The 5,000-nt window shown below is 38.3% G+C and overlaps 1 protein-coding gene and 1 pseudogene across 2 annotated transcripts in view; both read left to right on the plus strand.

The window, feature by feature from the left end:
* The window catches only part of LOC137625917 (transcriptional repressor p66-beta-like), a 517,558-nt gene that overhangs the window by 244,323 nt on the left and 268,235 nt on the right, over window positions 1-5,000 (plus strand). The window lies entirely within an intron of this gene.
* LOC137626136 (uncharacterized) overlaps window positions 2,440-5,000 on the plus strand; it is a 9,683-nt pseudogene continuing 7,122 nt past the window's right edge.

Consider the following 5,000-nt stretch of genomic DNA (forward strand, 5'->3'; position numbering starts at 1 on the left):
GTCACAGTTTAATTAAAGAAAAGGAAATGAGTATAATTTTCTGTATGTCATGAGATTTTATCTTTTTTTTCTCTCTCTCTCCTTTGCCACCATGGCAGTATTCTACCACAGTCTATTAACTGTCCGCTACTTGATTCATTGTTTATGTCACAGTTTAATTTAACGAAAAGGAAATGAGTATAATTTTCTGTATTTCATAAGATTTTAACTTTTTTTTTCTCTCTCTCTCCTTTGCCACCATAGCAGTATCCTACCACAGTCGATTAACTGTCAGCTACTTGATTCATTGATGATATCACTGTGGTATTTAACGAAAAGGAAAAAAAAACAATTATTTTCATGGCATTGGATTTTAACTAGGGTTTTTTTTTTACGTGAGAGCCGTTGCTTATCCCTGTTATAAAGACTGAGAAAATGGTATTCATTACCGAGATCTCCCTGTGTTCCCGTCATTGGATGATGCAAAACAAAATATTAATTTTTGGGTTTTCGTTGAATTCGTTGATCAGTCTTGCACAGCCATTTTACAATTCTCTTTACCATTCCCTGCAAGAGAAAGTAACCTTTTGCTCAATGTTAAGCCGAGTCAGTCCGAAATAGGGAATGTTCTCATGTCAATTATTAATTTTATTTAATGGGTTATATTAGAGCGGAGAATCCCATCAAAGGATTGTATTAATTCCGTAAAGACACATTTCATTAATTCATTACCGGAATTTAATAATTTAATGGGGAGATATATCCTTTCTCTTATGCCACCAAAATGAGTCTCTCTCTCTCTCTCTCTCTCTCTCTCTCTCTCTCTCTCTCTCTCTCTCTCTCTCTCTCTCTCTCTCTCCATTTTTCCCACTGAAGGGGAAGGATGCGACAGAGCAGGAAAATCTGGTAATTAGCTTCGATTTTCTGTGGAAGTCTGTATTTACAAGCATAAACATTGTGATATTCTTTATTCCTCTATTACTCAGTGTTAAAAGAGATTAATCATTAAGATTGTATTTAATATTTAAAAGCAATTGAATAAGGATGAAGAAGGTGGAAGTTGAAAACCAAATGTTATCTTTTAAAAGGTATAAATTATAGTCATCCCCTTAAGTATTTAATATTTAAAAGCAATTGAATAAGGATGAAGAACGTGCAAATTGAAAACCAAATGTTATCTTTTAAAAGGTATCAGTTATGGTCATCCCCTTAAGATGGGAAAGAGAAAGATGACTGAGAAAATAAAGCGTTTCAAATAATGTGAAATTTTGGAAATGCAGAAAATCCGTCATTCCGTCAATCATAGCCAAGAGGCCAAATAACCTTCTAATGGTTTCTCCTTTCCTGTTCACCGTTCAACGACGTCACTTTCGTCGCGTCATTCTCTAACTATATCACCTTCATCAACACGAAGCCTTATCTAACACCTTCTCCAAGCAAGCCTGTCCTCTTCCCCCTTCATGTTCTTCCCTCTCCTCCTCCTCTTCCTCCTCCTCCTCCTCCTCCTCGCAACACGCCCTCGGCCGAGCATAACCTGTGTTGTCCTGCACGTATTGATTTTGGCCATTTTTTGCGTATCAAGCATTCCTAGGCATCCCTTTTCTTAGGGGAAAACCGAACGCATTGTCCCTTTGGGATGAGATTTTATCCTCTTCCCCGTGGGGATTCTTGCGTACCATGTCGGATGTGCGGTGCCTAGGGCATCCTTAGGAGCGGTGCGAGAATCCTAGGTGCCTTACAAGGATTAATTTATTTATATGTTATTGTGAAATATACCGGCAGCGTGAGAGATAGAGAGAGGGGGGTCGAGGCCGCTGTAGCGTCGGGGGCCCCGAGTTGCCACATGTTTGTTGCTGTGATGACCGAGAGAGAGAGAGAGAGAGAGAGAGAGAGAGAGAGAGAGAGAGAGAGAGAGAGATTCTAGGGCGTTCGGCTTCCCAACCCGCTGGGCTAGCGACGTGGGCGTCACACATCCCCTGTGATAATGATGGTGATCCACCACACCCTCTCCCATAGCTAGTGATACGCAAATGATAACTATTTGCATATTTTTTCCATCTTGGGGAAACTAATTAAAGAAATTGTAGCAAAGGGAAAGTTCATGGGAAAAGAGCGAAATGGGTTCAGCTAAGCGGTTTTCATTTTTTTTTCTCCTTAACATGATTCGTCGTCTTGCTTTTCCATGTGCCTTAACACCAAGACACCCCCTCCCCCCCCCTCTTGAAAGGCAAACGCACTGGTATATGTTGTTCCCCTCTTACTCGTTAACTGGCCGGGTGTATTGATTGTATAATCCGTTGGCGAGTGTGTGTGTTATATGTGTGCGTGTGTGTATGTGTGTGGGTCGGAGTCAGTAGGGCCACATATTCCCCCCCTCCATACCGCCGACACCCGTTCTAAGACCCCGCAGACCAACGCTTCTTCACCCAAGTTTTCCACACAACGCGTCGCACAACCTCCATGACACCGCCCAACTCCGCTAAACCGAACTTATTACCCGAAATCGATGCGAATCGGATCCGCTGTCGGAAGGCCCCGGGAGGCCTTAAGCCAGCATCCGGGCGTCCTCCGAAGGCATTGGTAGCATGATGCGACCCAGGGAAAATGGGTTAGTAGATATCGTTAATATCCATCGTAATGATCTTGCTTCTTGTGGGAGACGAGTCTGCCTGCCTGCCCGCTACTGCCATTCCCTCTCCCCCTCCTCCTCCCGTCACTCTATTTGCCCAGAATTCATCCCTTTCCTTCTCTCTCTCTCTCTCTCTCTCTCTCTCTCTCTCTCTCTCTCTCTCTCTCTCTCTCTCTCAGGGATTTTTGTGTTTAGGGGGGAGGGTTAGGGAGGCTTAAGGATCTCCTTAAAAGATACTCTGTCACTGATTCTCAGCCCCACCTCGTCAGAACCTTATTTGGCCTCTTATTAACATCGTAATTTTAAGCATCATAATTTCTTCTTTTATATATATATATATATATATATATATATATATATATATATATATATATATATTTATATATATATATGTGTGTGTGTGTACATGTGTGTGTGTGTGTCTGAGTGTGTGTGTGTGTGTTCATGAGGAAAAACTTTTTTTTTTTTTTTTATCCATTCTCATGTTCCTCAGATCCCACCCCTTTATTCTTGGTTATTGGCCGGAAAGCCAAGAGTCCTTCCTTACATCTATTCTTGCATGGTAAAAATCCTTACTACCACGGGACAGGTGGCCTGAACGAGAGAGAGAGAGAGAGAGAGAGAGAGAGAGAGAGATTATTTCGCAATGGTTCTAGGGATCCGTCTCCTGTGCAATGTCATCTTGGGTACAAGAGATCTAGAAAAGACAAACCGGAATGTTGGTGGCTTGATGACATCGATCCGTTTTTTTTTTTTTTTTTTTTTTTTTTTTTTTTTTTCCTGTCGTTTTGCCCCGTCTTCTCTTCTGTTTACTCTCATGCCTATTTTCCCCGGTTTATAATACCCTTAATTTTCACTTCCCTTAATGGGCCTCCTAGAAGGAGGGCATTCCTTATCTTTCTGATATTATCTTTTCTTGCTTTACCGGTTTTTACTAATTTTTTCTTTAGTTCCTTTACCGAATTTACCAATTTTTCTTTACTTCCTTTACCGACTTTTTACCAATATTTCTTTACTTGCTTTTCAGATTTTTACTAATTTTTTCCCTTGCTTGCTTTATCGATTTTTACTAATTTTTTCTTTACTTGCTTTAGACGTTTTTTTTTTCCATTTTTTTCTTTATTTGTTTTACCGATTTTTATTATTTTTTTCCTTTGCTTGGTGTATCGATTTTTACTAATTTTTTCCTAACTTGCTTTACCGATTTTTACCAATTTTTTCTTTACTGGCTTTACCGATTTATTTCTTTACTTGCTTTATTTTCTGTAAAAATTCCCCTCTCTCTCTCTCTCTCTCTCTCTCTCTCTCTCTCTCTCTCTCTCTCTCTCTCAATATCAGTAATCACTATTCTATATGTTGCTTTATAAATAATATATAATACCCAATGTATTTATTTGGAAATAAAGTATTATTATTATTACTCTCTCTCTCTCTCTCTCTCTCTCTCTCTCTCTCTCTCTCTCTCTCTCTCTCTCTGGCGGAGGTTACACTCTAATCGCAGGCTTCCCCTTCAGCCTTTTTTACCGCTTTCCCAGGAAGCGCTAGATGCCTTCCAGGAGGCTCTTGTGGCCAGATTATCCAGAGATTTTTCCTTCTGATAATCGGGTAAAAAACGGAAGAAAAGATGGGAAAATACTGGATTTTTATCGCTTTTATGGAATGTTGTTAGTTTTTTCTGATGAGTTAGGAAATAAATAAAGGAAAATAACATTTTAAAAGAAATTCTAAAAGATCTACAGTTTATTGAGGTGGGATAGAAATGGAAAATATAAAATTCCCACCCTGTTATATAGAAGAATTTTTTATTATTATTATTATTATTATTATTATTATTATTATTATTATTATTATTATAGATAGAAATGGGAAAAATATAGACTTCTCGACCATCTCATGAGATAAATAACGGTCAATATTTTTCTTTCTAAAATTGAATTACCTAAATTAAAACATGTATCCATTTTCGTAAGAATGCAAAAAATGGCTCGACAAATTTTCTCTTAATAATCATCAGGCTTAAGACAAAGTGATCATTGCTGTATTCCCTTCTGAAAAAAAATGATGTAAATAAAAAAAAAAAAATCATTTATATAACCAAATATCACGCACAAGAGTAAAAAAAAAAAGTAATATAGATGGGAGAAGTTAAGAGAACGTCATCCCTTATGGAGAGAGTTTATATTTTAAATGGTCCGATGTTTTTAGCGTAATGAGTTCCTTCTCTTCCAGGGGATCCGAGTGGGTTTTTGACTACCCTAAAGTCGTAGCCGCCCTGCTGGGTCTGCTGCCACAACTTTATTTTTATTATTCCTTTTTTATATTGTTTATTCATGAAACCTGTTTTGTTTAATCGTATATAGTGTTTTGAGTTTTACTTGTTTGATCATAATAT

This window comes from Palaemon carinicauda, chromosome 33, assembly GCF_036898095.1.
Source record: "Palaemon carinicauda isolate YSFRI2023 chromosome 33, ASM3689809v2, whole genome shotgun sequence".
NCBI lineage: Eukaryota > Metazoa > Arthropoda > Malacostraca > Decapoda > Palaemonidae > Palaemon > Palaemon carinicauda.